At 48.9% G+C, this 17,946-nt stretch overlaps 2 long non-coding RNA genes across 2 annotated transcripts; both read right to left on the bottom strand.

Annotated features, from left to right (window-relative positions):
* Positions 1-4,314: 4,314 nt before the first annotated feature.
* On the bottom strand, positions 4,315-8,025 carry LOC122476839. Its single transcript, XR_006295620.1, has 2 exons — positions 6,954-8,025; positions 4,315-4,405 (listed from the first exon to the last, which is right to left on the bottom strand). It is a non-coding gene; the product is annotated as an uncharacterized LOC122476839 (long non-coding RNA).
* Positions 8,026-10,633: 2,608 nt separating this feature from the next.
* On the bottom strand, positions 10,634-13,494 carry LOC122476838. Its single transcript, XR_006295619.1, has 2 exons — positions 12,241-13,494; positions 10,634-12,082 (listed from the first exon to the last, which is right to left on the bottom strand). It is a non-coding gene; the product is annotated as an uncharacterized LOC122476838 (long non-coding RNA).
* Between the last annotated feature and the right edge of the window lie 4,452 nt (positions 13,495-17,946).

The following is a 17,946-nucleotide window of genomic DNA, read 5'->3' as shown; positions in this document are numbered from 1 at the left end:
GACATGACCCATTTCTTCCCTGGGACCTAATACCTGTCATGCCCCAGAGGCTGCCATTGCCCCTGAACCCGGAATGCCTACCACACATTCACACTAAGACACTCTACCCACCCCCTTGCAAGTTTGTTTATACTCCTAGAGTTTACTCATAAATCCCTTCTGGACCCTAGGTTTCACTAATCGCGAGAAATGAATGGCCTGAAATGGCGTATAGAAACAAAGGCCCAAGGATGAATCCTTCACCCTGGACACCTGACCCAGGAGACTCCCGGACATCCAGCTCATCAGATCATGTCCGTGAGAATCTAAACGTCCCCTGCCTCATGGAAGGTTCATTGACAGCACCCACAAGCCACTCCTCTTCCCGCCAGGTACAGAGTATGGTCAGCAGAAGAGTGCAGAATGCTTAGATGGAAACGCTTGGATACAATTCCAACCACATCCCATCCACAAAATGAGGATTCCTAACGATTCCTAGGAGGCCATTGCTCTGTATGATAGACAAACTCTTTTAGCTTCTTTGTATTGGAAGCCTGAGAACCAAACATGACCCATTTCTTCCCTGGGACCTAATACCTGTCATGCCCCAGAGGCTGCCATTGCCCCTGAACCCACAATGCCTACCACACTTTCACACTAACACCCTACCCACCCCCTTGCAAGTCTCTTTACACTCCCAGAGTTTACTCATATATCCCTTCTGGACCCTATTTTCACTAATTGGGACAAATGAATGGCCCGAAATGGCGTATAGAAACAAAGGCCTAAAAAGATGAATCCTCCACCCTGGACACCTGACCCAGGAGACTCCCGGACATCCAGCTCATCAGCTCATGTCCGTGAGAATCTAAACGTCCCCTGCCTCATGGAAGGTTCATTGACAGCACCCACACGCCGCTCCTCTTCCCGCCATGTGCAGAGTATGGTCAGAAGAAGAGTGCAGAATGCTTAGATGGAAACGCTTGGAGACAATTCCAACCACATTGCCATCCACAAAATGAGGATTTCTAACGATTCCTACCAGGCCATTGATCTCCAAGGTAGACATACTCTTAGTTTCTTTGCATTGGAGGCCACAGAACCAGACATGACTCATTTCTTCCCTCGGAACTAATATCTGCCAAGTCGCCAGATGCTGACATTGCCCCTGAACCCACAATGCCTACCACAGTTTCACACTAGGACACTCTACCCACCCCCCTGCAAGTCTCTTTACACTCCCAGAGTTTACTCATATATCCCTTCTGGACCCTAATTTCACTAATTGGGAGAAATGAATGGCCCGAAATGGCGTATAGAAACAAAGGCCCAAAGATGAATCCTCCACCCTGGACACCTGACCCAGGAGGCTCCCGGACATCCAGCTCATCAGCTCATGTCCGTGAGAATCTAAACGTCCCCTGCCTCATGGAAGGTTCATTGACAGCACCCACACGCCGCTCCTCTTCCCGCCATAGGCAGAGTATGGTCAGAAGAAGAGTGCAGAATGCTTAGATGGAAACGCTTGGATACAATTCCAACCACATTGCCATCCACAAAATGAGGATTCCTAACGATTCCTACCAGGCCATTGATCTCCATGGTAGACATACTCTTAGTTTCTTTGCATTGGAGGCCACAGAACCAGACACGACCATTTCTTCCCTGGGAACTAATATCTGCCCAGTCGCCAGATGCTGCCATTGCCCCTGAACCCACAATGCCTACCACAGTTTCACACTAAGACATACTACTCACCCGCTTGCAACTCTCTTTACACTCCCAGAGTTTACCCATATATCCCTTCTGGACCCTAATTTCACTAATTGGGAGAAATGAATGGCCCGAAATGGCGTATAGAAACAAAGGCCCAAAGATGAATCCTCCACCCTGCACACCTGACCCAGGAGACTCCCGGACATCCAGCTCATCAGCTCATGTCCGTGAGAATCTAAACGTCCCCTGCCTCATGGAAGGTTCATTGACAGCACCCACACGCCGCTCCTCTTCCCGCCATGTGCAGAGTATGGTCAGAAGAAGAGTGCAGAATGCTTAGATGGAAACGCTTGGAGACAATTCCAACCACATTGCCATCCACAAAATGAGGATTCCTAACGATTCCTACCAGGCCATTGATCTCCAAGGTAGACATACTCTTAGTTTCTTTGCATTGGAGGCCACAGAACCAGACATGACTCATTTCTTCCCTCGGAACTAATATCTGCCAAGTCGCCAGATGCTGACATTGCCCCTGAACCCACAATGCCTACCACAGTTTCACACTAGGACACTCTACCCACCCCCCTGCAAGTCTCTTTACACTCCCAGAGTTTACTCATATATCCCTTCTGGACCCTAATTTCACTAATTGGGAGAAATGAATGGCCCGAAATGGCGTATAGAAACAAAGGCCCAAAGATAAATCCTCCACCCTGTACACCTGACCCAGGAGGCTCCCGGACATCCAGCTCATCAGCTCATGTCCCTGAGAATCTAAACGTCCCCTGCCTCATGGAAGTTTCATTGACAGCACCCACACGCCGCTCCTCTTCCCGCCATGTGCAGAGTATGGTCAGCGGAAGAGTGCAGAATGCTTAGATGGAAACGCTTGGATACAATTCCAACCACATCCCATCCACAAAATGAGGATTCCTAACCATTCCTAGGAGGCCATTGCTCTGTATGATAGACAAACTCTTTTAGCTTCTTTGTATTGGAAGCCTGAGAACCAGACATGACCCATTTCTTCCCTGGGACCTAATACCTGTCATGCCCCAGAGGCTGCCATTGCCCCTGAACCCGGAATGCCTACCACACATTCACACTAAGACACTCTACCCACCCCCTTGCAAGTTTGTTTATACTCCTAGAGTTTACTCATAAATCCCTTCTGGACCCTAGGTTTCACTAATCGCGAGAAATGAATGGCCTGAAATGGCGTATAGAAACAAAGGCCCAAGGATGAATCCTTCACCCTGGACACCTGACCCAGGAGACTCCCGGACATCCAGCTCATCAGCTCATGTCCGTGAGAATCTAAACGTCCCCTGCCTCATGGAAGGTTCATTGACAGCACCCACAAGCCGCTCCTCTTCCCGCCATGTGCAGAGTATGGTCAGCAGAAGAGTGCAGAATGCTTAGATGGAAACGCATGGATACAATTCCAACCACATCCCATCCACAAAATGAGGATTCCTAACCATTCCTAGGAGGCCATTGCTCTGTATGATAGACAAACTCTTTTAGCTTCTTTGTATTGGAAGCCTGAGAACGAGACATGACCCATTTCTTCCCTGGGACCTAATACCTGTCATGCCCCAGAGGCTGCCATTGCCCCTGAACCCGGAATGCCTACCACACATTCACACTAAGACACTCTACCCACCCCCTTGCAAGTTTGTTTATACTCCTAGAGTTTACTCATAAATCCCTTCTGGACCCTAGGTTTCACTAATCGCGAGAAATGAATGGCCCGAAATGGCGTATAGAAACAAAGGCCGAAAGATGAATCCTCCACCCTGGACACCTGACCCAGGAGGCTCCCGGACATCCAGCTCATCAGCTCATGTCCGTGAGAATCTAAACGTCCCCTGCCTCATGGAAGGTTCATTGACAGCACCCACACGCCGCTCCTCTTCCCGCCATGTGCAGAGTATGGTCAGCAGAAGAGTGCAGAAAGCTCAGATGGAAATGCTTGGATACAATTCCAACCACATTCCGATCCACAAAATGAGGATTCCTAACGATTCCTAGCAGGCCATTGATCTCCATGGTAGATATACTCTTAGTTTCTTTGCATTGGAGGCCAGAGAACCAGACATGACCCATTTCTTCCCTGGGAACTAATATCTGCCCAGTCGCCAGATGCTGCCATTGCCCCTGAACCCACAATGCCTACCACACTTTCCAACTAGGACACTCTACCCACCCCCTTGCAAGTCTCTTTATACTCCCAGAGTTTACTCATATATCCCTTCTGGACCCTAATTTCACTAATTGGGAGAAATGAATGGCCCAAAATGGCGTATAGAAACAAAGGCCCAAAGATGAATCCTCCACCCTGGACACCTGACCCAGGAGACTCCCGGACATCCAGCTCATCAGTTCATGTCCGTGAGAATCTAAACGGCCCCTGCCTCATGGAAGGTTCTTGACAGCACCCACACGCCGCTCCTCTTCCCGCCATGTACAGAGTAGGGTCAGCAGAAGAATGCAGAAAGCTTAGATGGAAACGCTTGGATACGATTCCAACCACATTCCCATCCACAAAATGAGGATTCCTAACCATTCCTAGGAGGCCATTGCTCTGTATGGTAGACAAACTCTTTTAGCTTCTTTGTATTGGAAGCCTGAGAACCAGACATGACCCATTTCTTCCCTGGGACCTAATATCTGTCATGCCCAGAGCCTGCCATTGCCCCTGAACCTACAATGCCTACAACACGTTCACATGAAGACACTCGATCACCCGCTGTCAAGTTTCAGTAAATACTCATATCCCTTCTAGACTCCAGGTTTCATTAATCAAGAGAAATCAAGACCTGAAACGTCACAAGGAAACAAAATAGGAAGGATTAATCCTCTAAACTGGACACCTGACCCAAGAGGTTCCCGGGCATCCAGAAACATCTGCACATATCCATGAGAGTCGAAACGTCCCCTGCCTCATGGAAGGTTCATTGACAGCACCCACGCAGGTGCAGATACCAAGGGTGCAGGTACCAAGGGGTGCAGGTACCAATGGGGCCTGGTCTCTCATGGGAGCATGGCATCAGGGCAAAGAAAATACAAAACAAGAGCTAAACTATCCCCATTAAAAAGGGGGACACGACCTCCCACTTCCCTTCTCTGGGAACATGGACTTTGGAAAACGTGTCATTGTGCGCTCTCTGCCCCTTCGCAAACCTTTTGAAAAGCTAAACAACCCTCTTGCCAGTTTTAAAACCCAGCCTTCTGACACATGGAGGGGGAAGCAAACACCACAAGCAGTGCCCAAGAGCCAACACACATCCGGGACAATGGAAGAAAATGTCCCTGGAGGATAAAAGAGGGATAAGCAACAGCAGCTCCTTCTCAGAAGGGCCTCAGGTGATTGTCACCTGCAACAAGACAGCAGGGGGAAGGAGGACCCACCCTACCCCGTGGCCTTCCTTCACAGGCCCATGGGACCACAGAGTAAGGATGAAACAGCAGAGCCGTGCCTGCTGGCAAACCCACACTCCACGGGGAACGTGGAAAACAACACCCTGTTCTCCTAGTGAACGTGTCAACTCACCAAGACAGGCATAGTTTCTCATGTCACATGCACCAATGTCCACTGTCTTCTCGCCCCCAGTTGTGCTGACCCCAGGGTAGGGCGTGAGAAGGGACAAAGGCAAGGGACACACCGCTGAACACACAATGCCTACCACAATTTCACTCCAAGTCACTCGGCCCACCCAAGTTCAAGCAAGATTCCTTCTCTTCCCAGAGTGTTCTCAGAGCCTTTGTGGGCCCCAGATTTCACTAATCAAGTGAAATCAAGAGCCTGAAAATGGAGGGTGATAACCACAAAGGCTCATTAGCAAATGTCCTTGATATTCTAAAGGTCCCCTGCCTCATGGAAGGTTCATTGACAGCACCCACACGCTGCTCAACTTCCCTCCTTGTGCAGAGAATCGTCAACAGAAGAGTGCAGAATGCTTAGATGGAAACGCTTGGATACAATTCCACCCACATTCCCATACACAAAAGGAGGATTCCTAATGATTCCTAGGAGGCCATTGACCTCCATGGTAGACATACTCTTAGTTTCTTTGCATTGGAGGCCAGAGAACCAGACATGACCCATTTCTTCCCTGGGAACTAATATCTGCCCAGTCGCCAGATGCTGCCATTGCCCCTGAACCCACAATGCCTACCACACTTTCACACTAGGACACTCTACCCACCCCCTTGCAAGTTTGTTTATACTCCTAGAGTTTACTCATATATCCCTTCTGGACCCTAGGTTTCACTAATCGCGAGAAATGAATGGCCCGAAATGGCATATAGAAACAAAGGCCCAAGGATAAATCCACCACCCTGGACACCTGACCCAGGAGACTCCCGGACATCCAGCTCATCAGCTCATGTCCGTGAGAATCTAAACGTCCCCTGCCTCATGGAAGGTTCATTGACAGCACCCACACGCCTCTCCTCTTCCCGCCATGTGCAGAGTATGGTCAGCGGAAGAGTGCAGAAAGCTCAGATGGAAACGCTTGGATACAATTCCAACCACATCCCATCCACAAAATGAGGATTCCTAACGATTCCTAGGAGGCCATTACTCTGTATGATAGACAAACTCTTTTAGCTTCTTTGTATTGGAAGCCTGAGAACCAGACATGACCCATTTCTTCCCTGGGACCTAATACCTGTCATGCCCCAGAGGCTGCCATTGCCCCTGAACCCGGAATGCCTACCACACATTCACACTAAGACACTCTACCCACCCCCTTGCAAGTTTGTTTATACTCCTAGAGTTTACTCATATATCCCTTCTGGACCCTAGGTTTCACTAATCGCGAGAAATGAATGGCCCAAAATGGCGTATAGAAACAAAGGCCGAAAGATGAATCCTCCACCCTGGACACCTGACCCAGGAGGCTCCCGGACATCCAGCTCATCAGCTCATGTCCGTGAGAATCTAAACGTCCCCTGCCTCATGGAAGGTTCATTGACAGCACCCACACGCCGCTCCTCTTCCCGCCATGGGCAGAGTATGGTCCGCAGAAGAGTGCAGAAAGCTCAGATGGAAACGCTTGGATACAATTCCAACCACATCCCATCCACAAAATGAGGATTCCTAATGATTCCTAGCAGGCCATTGATCTCCATGGTAGACATACTCTTTTAATTTCTTTGCATTGGAGGCCAGAGACCCAGACATGACCCATTTCTTCCCTGGGAACTATTACCTACCCAGTCGCCAGAAGCTGCCATTGCCCCTGAACCCACAATGCCTACCACACTTTCACACTAGGACACTCTACCCACCCCCTTGCAAGTTTGTTTATACTCCTAGAGTTTACTCATATATCCCTTCTGGACCCTAGGTTTCACTAATCGCGAGAAATGAATGGCCCGAAATGGCGTATAGAAACAAAGGCCCAAAGATGAATCCTCCACCCTGGACACCTGACCCAGGAGGCTCCCGGACATCCAGCTCATCAGCTCATGTCCGTGAGAATCTAAACGTCCCCTGCCTCATGGAAGGTTCATTGACAGCACCCACACGCCGCTCCTCTTCCCGCCATGTGCAGAGTATGGTCAGCAGAAGAGTGCAGAAAGCTTAGATGGAAACGCTTGGATACAATTCCAACCACATCCCATCCACAAAATGAGGATTCCTAACGATTCCTAGGAGGCCATTACTCTGTATGATAGACAAACTCTTTTAGCTTCTTTGTATTGGAAGCCTGAGAACCAGACATGACCCATTTCTTCCCTGGGACCTAATACCTGTCATGCCCCAGAGGCTGCCATTGCCCCTGAACCCGGAATGCCTACCACACATTCACACTAAGACACTCTACCCACCCCCTTGCAAGTTTGTTTATACTCCTAGAGTTTACTCATATATCCCTTCTGGACCCTAGGTTTCACTAATCGCGAGAAATGAATGGCCCAAAATGGCGTATAGAAACAAAGGCCCAAAGATGAATCCTCCACCCTGGACACCTGACCCAGGAGACTCCCGGACATCCAGTTCATCAGCTCATGTCCGTGAGAATCTAAACGTCCCCTGCCTCATGGAAGGTTCATTGACAGCACCCACACGCCGCTCCTCTTCCCGCCATGGGCAGAGTATGGTCAGCAGAAGAGTGCAGAAAGCTCAGATGGAAACGCTTGGATACAATTCCAACCACATTCCCATCCACAAAATGAGGATTCCTAACGATTCCTAGCAGGCCATTGATCTCCATGGTAGACATACTCTTAGTTTCTTTGCATTGGAGGCCAGAGAACCAGACATGACTCATTTCTTCCCTGGGAACTAATATCTGCCCAGTCGCCAGATACTGCCATTGCCCCTGAACCCACAATGCCTACCACACTTTCCAACTAGGACACTCTACCCACCCCCTTGCAAGTCTCTTTACACTCCCAGAGTTTACTCATATATCCCTTCTGGACCCTAATTTCACTAATTGGGAGAAATGAATGGCCCGAAATGGCATATAGAAACAAAGGCCGAAAGATGAATCCTCCACCCTGGACACCTGACCCAGGAGACTCCCGGACATCCAGCTCATCAGCTCATGTCCGTGAGAATCTAAACGTCCCCTGCCTCATGGAAGGTTCATTGACAGCACCCACACGCCGCTCCTCTTCCCGCCATGTGCAGAGTATGGTCAGCGGAAGAGTGCAGAGCTTAGATGGAAACGCTTGGATACGATTCCAACCACATTCCCATCCACAAAATGAGGATTCCTAACGATTCCTAGGAGGCCATTGCTCTGTATGGTAGACAAACTCTTTTAGCTTCTTTGTATTGGAAGCCTGAGAACCAGACATGACCCATTTCTTCCCTGGGACCTAATATCTGTCATGCCCCAGAGCCTGCCATTGCCCCTGAACCTACAATGCCTACCACACGTTCACATTAAGACCCTCGAACCCCTGCTGTCAAGTTTCAGTAAATACTCATATCCCTTCTAGACCCCAGGTTTCATTAATCAAGAGAAATCAAGAGCCTGAAACGTCACAAGGAAACAAATAGGAATGATTCATCCTCTAACCTGGACACCAGACCCAACAGGTTCCCGGACATCCAGAAACATCTGCACATGTCCATGAGAATCGAAACGTCCCCTGCCTCATGGAAGGTTCATTGACAGCACCCACGCAGGTGCAGGTACCAATGGGGCCTGGTCTCTCATGGGAGCATGGCATCAGGGCAAAGAAAATACAAAACAAGAGCTAAACTATCCCCATTGAAAAGGGGGACACGACCTCCCCCTTCCTTTCTCTGGGAACATGGACTTTGGAAAACGTGTCATTGTGCGCTCTCTGCCCCTTCGCAAACCTTTTGAAAAGCTAAACAAGCCTCTTGCCAGTTTTAAAACCCAGCCTCCTGACACATGGAGGGGGAAGCAGACACCACAAGCAGTGCCCAAGAGCCAACACACATCCGGGACAATGGACGAAAAGGTCCCTGGAGGATAAAAGAGGCCTAAGCAACAGCAGTTCCTTCTCAGAAGGGCCTCAGGTGATTGTCACCTGCAACAAGACAGCAGGGGGAAGGACGACCCACCCTACCCCGTGGCCTTCCTTCACAGGCCCATGGGACCACAGAGTAAGGATGAAACAGCAGAGCCGTGCCTGCTGGCAAACCCACACTCCACGGGGAACGTGGAAAACAACACCCTGTTCTCCTAGTGAACGTGTCAACTCAACAAGACAGGCATAGTTTCTCATGTGGCATCCACCATGTCCATTGTCTTCTCGCCCCCAGTTATGCTGACCCCAGGGTAGTGCGTGAGAAGCGACAAAGGAAGGGGACACACCCCTGAACCCACAATTCCTACCACAACTTTCACTCCAAGTCCCTCAGCCCACCCAAGGTCAAGATTCCTTCTCTTCCCAGGGTATCCTCAGAGCCTTTGTGGGCCCCAGATTTCACTAATCAAGTGAAATCAAGCGCCTGAAAATGGAGGTTGATAACCACAAAGGCTCATTAGCAAATGTCCTTGATGTTCTAAAGGTCCCCTGCCTCATGGAAGGTTCATTGACAGCACCCACACGCCGCTCCTCTTCCCGCCATGGGCAGAGTATGGTCAGCAGAAGAGTGCAGAAAGCTTAGATGGAAACGCTTGGATACAATTCCAACCACATCCCATCCACAAAATGAGGATTCCTAACGATTCCTAGGAGGCCATTGCTCTGTATGATAGACAAACTCTTTTAGCTTCTTTGTATTGGAAGCCTGAGAACCAGACCTGACCCATTTCTTCCCTGGGACCTAATATCTGTCATGCCCCAGAGGCTGCCATTGCCGCTGAACCCAAAATGCGTACCACACTTTCACACTAAGACACTCTACCCACCCCCTTGCAAGTTTCTTTACACTCCCAGAGTTTACTCATAAATCCCTTCTGCACCCTAGGTTTCCCCAATCGCGAGAAATGAATGGCCCAAAATGGCGTATAGAAACAAAGGCCCAAGGATGAATCCTCCACCCTGGACACCTGACCCAGGAGGCTCCCGGACATCCAGCTCATCAGCTCATGTCCGTGAGAATCTCAACGTCCCCTGCTTCATGCAAGGTTCATTGACAGCACCCACACGCCACTCGTCTTCTTGCCACGGGCAAGGTATGATCACCAGAAGAGTGCACGAAGTTTTGATGGAAACGCGTGGATACAATTCCCACCACATTCCAGTATGCAACATGAGGATTCCCAGTGATTCCTAGGAGGCCATTGCTCTGCATGGTAGACGTACTCTTTCAGCTTCTTTGTAAAGGGCGTCTGACAACCTGACAACCCCACATTGGGTAGCACTACGGAGAACAGTAGCATGGCCTCTCAAAAAATTAAGAATTGAGCTCCTATATGATGTATCAATCCCGTATGTGGGCGTTTATGTAAACGACAGGAAGCCACTACGTCAAAGACCCATACTCATCCCATATCCTCGCTACAGTATTAGTCTCACCATGTAAGACATGAGAGACTTGTGAGCATCCATCAACAGTATAAATGGATAAAGGAAATGTGGTACATGTATCCAATGAAACAATCCTCATCCGTGGAAACGTGCGCCTATGACAGGGAACCAGTGTAACAACGAACCCACTCCATTTCAAAGGCCTTACCTCGTGCTCCTTCGGCAGCACAAGTGCAAAGGCCTTACCTTCAGGTGTTCGATATCCATTCCCTTTCCGTCACCGACATACATAAGAGGAATGAAAATCCACTTCAGGCTAACAGGGTTTGACATGAAATACTTCACACCAAGAATTCATAACTCATTAACATCCCCGCTGGGAAGTACACATTCATTGAGTACAGGCCTCATAACGCAACTGATGTGGCAGGCTCCAGAGTGGACTCCTGGGCAAGAGCCACCAAGCCGGACCCCACCTTAAATTGGGAGGGTCACCTTGTCTTTCCCTCAGGGTCCTGAGTTTGAGATGCCACCAATTAAACAGTCCCCCTTTTGGAGGCGTCAACCTTGGGACTTATTTTGTTAAGTGCCAGTCCTCAGCAGACTTACCCATAAAACATTCATCTACGTCTTCCCCATCCCTCCCCCCAATGAAATGACCCAACATGACTTTGATGGGCAGTGGGCGGGCACGAGTGTGTGTGGAAGAAGGAGGAGGCAGCACGGTTATTAAGTTGTACAACTGCTTTTGACAAGCAAACAAGCCATTCTTGTTCACTTTTGTACCTACCGCCTGGCGAAGGAACATGTGTTGGGGCACAGGGTTTTCTAAGTACCTCAGGTCTCAGGTTTTCACTGGGTAGGAAGTCGTAATGACCCCCATCTCCCACGGCTTGAAAGTAACTGAACCAAGTACAGGGATAAATGAAAAGTCTCTGAAATGTCAACATGCTGCGGAAAGGCTACATACGTTAGTGTCTAACCACAAAGAAATGTGGATCCTTTGGACTTTGGGGAGTGCACATCAGGCTCTGCGATGCCACCTCCTGGATAAAACTGGTGCGAACAAAGCAACAGAGGAACCAGAGGTGTGTCTGACTCTAGAGGTCACGAGGGTCTTTGGATGCACCTTAGAGCCATTCGTCTTTATGCTTAACACTCTCACACCCAACCGTCAAAGTCTTCGCCGGATTTTCACCAAATTAACCCCTGCCCAGAAAAGAAGTAACTTTATACAGAGAAGGAAAGAGAGGAGACCTTTGGGCACTGCCAGTTGCCAAGCACCCTCCAGCCCCAACGTGTCGCTGAGTGACATCAGCTTCCGTGTCAGACGTCCAAGGCAGCCAGGAAAGAATGCAGCTCAGAGAACGGCAGGGTCTGGGATGCTGGGCTACCTCCTGGCATCACAGCAGAGTTAAAGAGGTCCATTTCCAAAGAGATGCCCAAGGCCCTCTGAGAATAGTTGCTGGCCCTGTGAAAGGAAACAAAATGTACCTGAAATTACAGCCAAAGGCTCAAGAAATGAAGTGCAAGCGGGGTCTGCACAGGTGGCAAGAGGATCTAAACCAAGCCATGATCCTTTGCTCCCATAAACACATTCTGGAAACGGTGTCCTAATTTCTTCAGTACCTCCTGTGTGCTGAGCACTTCATAAAGACGATCACGCTTGATTTTCACACCACGCCTGAGAGCAAGAGCAAGGTGTCATTTCCATTTTGCAGATGTGGAAGCTGAGGCTCAGAGATGACAGGAAGAAAGGGCCGAGGGTCTTTCAGACTCACATACTGGAAACTTATTGTGAACGAAACACGATGGGTGACACGGTCTCGGCAACATCTGCAAAGCCAAAAAATAGCTAGAATGTACGGAAGGGGAAACCTGCAAAGAAGTATTGACCCACATGTTGCTTGAACTGTTAGCCTGTGCTTCTAGGACGGCTGCCACATAAATGCCCGCCCACCCACCCCAGCGGGGGTGGGCCGGGAGACTGTCACCCTCTGGCACCCACTTGGTGTACAGGTCTCATCTTTCTCGCCTCTCCTAGGTACTCCTGGCTTTCAATTAATTCAGATCCACGACTTAAAAAAGTTACACTCAGACCTGAAGAAATGCACCTGAGCAGTGCTCCCACAATCTCGGAGTTCCTGAAGTTTGTGTCTGACCATCCCATCCAGTCCATCCTGCTTCTGCCTGGTAGTAGAAAGCGATTACCAAAAGGATAAAAAGGCTCAAGATCAGGGTCTTGTGGACATCTGACATTCTAATAAAGCCAACACGTGTGTAACAGTGGCACGCAACGGTAAGCAGAGGAACACGAGGAAGGTCCGGGAGAAAGATGCCACTGACTCCTTGAGGAAATTGACTCAAGACATGGAGTCTCTACCACGGAGTTAACAAGTAGTGTCTAGGGAGTGACCCCGACCTTGTGGGAAGCGCCCACGTTAGAGACTCAGGGATGGGATTTCCACACCACCTGGAAGAAAGGGACAGCTGACAGGAGGCAAGTGCTATTCACCCAACACCTCTGGCCTCACACAGCCTAAGGTTGCTCTTACCCGTATGGCTGGTCTTGACTGTCGGTTCAGGGTCCTCTCCTCTCATTACGGGTCCACCGGCTGACCGGAACTGGACGTTCCCATCACAGATCCTGAGGGAGGTGATGATTGTACAAATCTACAAAGAGACTTACCTGTGGAAGGTCAGCTTGGGACCGCTGCAGGAAAATTAGGTCACTTGGAAACTCACAACACGAGTGGATGGGGCAAACTTCCTCTTTCCCTCATCCAGAGCAATTTCTGAAAGTGGTCGGTGGGGCCAGAGGACCCAATCATGCAGCCTGTGTGAAGCAGGCCAAAAGAGTGAAAGAGAATGTAAGACAGGAACTGCATGAATCAACCCACAAGGTAAGACTGCGGCTTTAGAGGCTGGCTGACTGTCCCCTCAGCACGAACCATGGTGCATCCCGCCTTCATCAACCAGCACAGGGGAATTCTTAAACATTATGTTAAGAGGTATCACCACTCAGTGGCGAGAAGGGGTGTCTCAGAACTCCCATGTCGCTCTTCACTAATGAAACCGTCCACTCATACACAATTGCGGGTAACAAACCTTTGGAATGGGTGGTGGTGTTCTCACTTTGTTACCAATGGCTGACACCGACATACCACGCAAGACGATGGGTAACAAATCATTCAAATGGGTTTCGTGTTCTACTTAATAGACCACGAAATGCACATTACAATGGCTGGGCTGTTATACTAGACTTCGTAATCGGTAACACAGTAAGTTCCAAAACTGCTAAAAAGAAAAATGAGCTACGTTAATCACAACAAATTCCCGAAGCATTTCACACATTGCATAATGTCCCTACCACCTGACGTTGAACGTAGGTCTCCGAGGAGGAAACAACGGGACCAAATTGGACATTTGGTTACATACACATTGGAGAATCTGCTCTCGGTGTGCAAGAATGCCCCTAGGATACTACAGGCAATGGGCAAGTAATGAAAGCACCTTCATTTCACACTCACACTTAGATTTTGTTCAAGATCTAGGACTCTGTCTCAAAAGTCAGGCTTGGGGAGGCCAGTTGAGGGTCCCCGTTCCTGAAGTCTGCTTTCCTGTCAGCACCGAAGACAGTCAAACCCAAATACCAGCAGTGGATCTTTCACAGGTCTAAATGGAATCAAAGTACATTTTACGGACCTCCAACGTGTCACCGATACGAGTCATTAAATCGTTTCTACGTGAGCTAAGATACCACATTCAAGTCAATATCAAGAACCAGTCAGCAAAAAGGCTAATAAGGCAAACCCAGCTATCACCATTATCAAAAGGAAGTCCCTGTTGTACTTAACACCAAGTGTCAGATTACGCTCAGGGATGAGGGCGCTCAGGGTTTTGAGCAAAACCACAGCTTCCCTCTCATTTAATTCTCCCCTCGTATACACATTAGGTCTGACACAGGAAGGGAGGTGTATGAGGAGAAGCAGGCAGCCACTGACTATTTCCTAAGCCAATATGCTAGCCCTTGGGGCATTAAGGCACGGTCAGCTCTTGTGGCTAAAGAGGCAGGGACAGCACCCTCTGCGATTGGGGTGCAGTAGGGTGCAGGGAGAGCGGCATGTCCAGTCGAGCCCAGGACCCCTAACAAGGAGGACTGGAGGTGTCAGGGACCAGACTGTTTGTAAATAGGATACCACAAAGTAATTCTTTCTATGGGAGAACACCGAGGAAGGAGCACCTGGGTCAGCACTGAAAGACATAACAAGAAAAAAAAAGAAAAGAAAAGAAATACCACTATGTCACGTGCACAATCGGGGTTCTAATATAATATTCAAAAGTATGCACTGCGACCAGCAAGGGCCATCCAGTTCTAGAACACAGAGAGCAACACTTCTGGGGGTGAATTTGCTTGTAAACAAATTGAAAATGCCCCGTGACGTTCAAAGCAAATGCACTAAAGACTAAGTACAGAATTGACCTGAATCAAGTTGATAAGTGTCATGTGATTATCGTGAGAAGTGAAACCCAGAACGAAGCCAACGGAATTCCGGGATGGCCGGTGACAGGCACTTCCCGGAATTCGCGGTCAGGAAACAGCACCGTCAGCCTGATGGTCAATGCCTGCTATTTTTTACATTGGAAAGAAAATTTTCAGTAGACCCATGAAATAAAACACACAGAGCCGGGTTTTCAGAAACATTTTAATAGCAAATAAGACGAAAGGTTGGGCTCCCGGGCCACCGGGAGCCAGTCACTGTCATAAAGCAAGAAGCACACACATAATTAAAACAATCTTTTCCTCATTTGTAAATTAACGACAACGCCAAAACCGGTTAACACAAAGCTTACGCAAAGGGCCTGGAACAACATTTAATGGAACAAAGTCCTAGGAGTCCCAATTCTCTCGTACACCCAAATCCCCAACTGTATGCGAGGCAAGCCTTCACCAGATTGTTTTGAACTGTGATTTGAGATCACCTCAAAACGTTTATTATTATTCATTTTGAAGACTTTATCTTTAAGCACTCTCCACACCAGTGTGGGGCCTGCAATCACAACCCCCACATCAAGAGTCACAGGTTCTATCACTGAGCCAGGCAGTTTCCCCAGAAAACCTTTGTTTTTAAGAGAATTTATCCATAGCGAACAAGACCAGGAGTTAGCAAAATAAATTATGTCAAACACGCCATTATACTGGAAACATAAGGCACCCCATTAGACGTTGAACGCCTCCTCTGTAAATTGAAATTTACACCAAGCACTTTAAAGGAAATCTATGAGGAGCGCCAACATCAAAACGCAATTGGCTGCCTTAAGGCGAACATGGAAAATTAAATGCCAAAACAGTGTTCAGTCTTGGCTAACAAGAGCGGCTAGGAGACATTCGGCGTGTGAAACTTTCACGTGTCCAGCCGGACAAATTGTTCCGCGGTGCACGCTGAAAATACTTTCACCTTTGGAGAACGCGTATGAAACACAGTCAAAATAAAAAACCAAACTCAAACGGATGCAATGTTGCAAGATCACAGGGAAAACACACCCCACTGCCATTACGTTATCACATGAAACAAGAAATAAGATCCCGAGCAGATCATTCCCATCAGGGGCTTAAAGCACCAAGGCCCTGCCAAGCCGACCCAATAGGCTACCTTCTCATTCGAAGACGGCAATTAATAGAACACCTTTTTTTATGGAAAACACGTGAAAAGCTTCCGGACCGCTACTGGTTGGATACAATGATAGGAAAAACACGAATACGTTACAGAAAAATGCAGCTTTCAGTGATGACTGAAGACAATTCCCGGTGGTCAGTGAACAAGCCCTGAGCCCACCACGCCATCTGTTTCCCCACTTTCACGTTGGAATTATCAGGCGGTTCCCCCGCCTTTTCAAGGCAGCATATGCAGAAGACCGTTCCAAATTTTGAACAACTGATAGGAAGCACACAGTCACGTTAAATGAAAGACAAAACTGCCCTCAAACACAGCCATCGGCTGTCGTAATCACACACATGCCCCCCTCGCCTTACTTTCACTTTCCTTTTGTTTCACATCAAGATAAGAGACAGCCGGTCACCAAGACCCCTCACGCAAATGGCCAAGACCCAGATGTAAACAATAGTCGGTGACAAGTCCCGTCCCCAAACACTGTCCCATGGAAACCAAAATCGGCTCCCAGGCAGCCAACAGCCATCGTCCTGTCTGAGACCCACTCAGGCTCAGCCAACCGCACCCTTTTTTCTGCATTTTTAAGCTGCAGACACCACAAAACCTGAAGACCACGAATCGGGAGGGGGGGGGTACGAGACCCACACTCAGACAAATGAAATGATCTGAAAGACTCATCATGTTGTCACATAAAGCACAACAATGTCCCCAAAGGCAGCTAAGGGCCCTTCCCTTGTCATCAATCCGGAAGCCCATGAGACACAGCTGTCAGCGTGGCTTAGGACACACCATCCGCCCCCCCCCCCCCGCCCGATTCTCTTAAACTCACACTTCAAACAGCCAATTATGAGAGAAAGTCAATTAAACTTACACTTGTGAGATCGGAGCATTGTCAACCGCCATATATCCACAGTACCCGCCATATATCCACAGTACCCGCCATATTTCGTCATCACTGAGGGGAACGGTCTACGGAAGCCTCGTTGCACAAGCCAAACCGTCATCGGCCTGCTCACGTGGTAGGGCTTCATTGCCGGGCGCTTGCCATCCTTCAATGGCCCCGCCTTCAGACATCCGCTTGGAGGGCCTGCAGTGATTGACAGGCAGACTGTCCATTCTCTTAGGTCTACGAGTGGAAACCGCCATACTTCCAGGTCCAAATAAATCACTCAAATATTTGTTCCTATTTTTGTCTTTGTACATCCGTGTCTGTCCCTCAAGGCCGACCCCCCCCCCCGCCTTGTTAGACCTTCGCACATACCTTTTCCTTTGTTCCCAGTCATCTCGCACTTCGGAAATCTGGCTCACCTAGTTTATCCTGACCTAGCTAAATGCGTCCTCCTCCAGGAAGCCTTCCATGCTTACTCCTCCCATCTTCACAGAGTGCACATCACCCCTGGCAAAGACCCTCTCGTGCCGGCACTATCCTTCCCCCACTTGTCAGGCGGGTCGGGGGTGTTGCGAGGCTTTATTGTGTAAACATTGTCACGCAATGGTTTGTGAGGTTGCCCTAACTACTGCGATGGTTCATTTTCGGTGTCAACTGGACCGTCCGTGGATGCCCGAGTTAAACATTATTTCTGGTTGTATCTGGGGGGCTGCTTCTGCATGAGGTTTGCATTCGAATCGGTCACTCAGGAAAGCAGTTTGCCTTGCCCACTGT

This window comes from Prionailurus bengalensis, chromosome X (genome assembly GCF_016509475.1).
Source record: "Prionailurus bengalensis isolate Pbe53 chromosome X, Fcat_Pben_1.1_paternal_pri, whole genome shotgun sequence".
In the NCBI taxonomy this organism is placed as follows: domain Eukaryota; kingdom Metazoa; phylum Chordata; class Mammalia; order Carnivora; family Felidae; genus Prionailurus; species Prionailurus bengalensis.
The sequence above is the reverse complement of the archived record's forward strand: the minus strand, read 5'-3'. Positions and strand labels throughout refer to the sequence as shown.